Source organism: Penaeus monodon, chromosome 23 (assembly GCF_015228065.2).
Source record: "Penaeus monodon isolate SGIC_2016 chromosome 23, NSTDA_Pmon_1, whole genome shotgun sequence".
In the NCBI taxonomy this organism is placed as follows: domain Eukaryota; kingdom Metazoa; phylum Arthropoda; class Malacostraca; order Decapoda; family Penaeidae; genus Penaeus; species Penaeus monodon.
This window is the reverse complement of record NC_051408.1, coordinates 17,986,090-17,986,463: the sequence shown is the minus strand read 5'-3', so window position 1 is coordinate 17,986,463 and position 374 is coordinate 17,986,090.

The window sequence follows — 374 nt, the reverse complement described above, 5'->3', positions numbered from 1 at the left end:
AATTATCCAAGTAACCAATGAGCTTTCATCATAGCTCTGTAATCTCTCTAAAAATTGCATGTACAAAATAACAGTTCACAACTAGATCGGTGTTACATAAAACTTCAAAAGAATGCATGTACTGCAGGCGCTTTACCCCACTGGATTTTTGTCGTTATTGATTCCCATACAAAAGCTAGTTTCAGGGTTTCAGAAGTATTTAAAGAGTAAGATATCAAATATATGTAAATACTTCCATGATATTAGTAGTGCAGATAATATAATCCAGTAAAAATGTAAGATCATTTTTAGAGCAACATAACCACACACTGGTTATCCTAGGAACATTGGTATCTGCGCATGAACAAATCACGATTTTTTCTAGGTTAAAAACC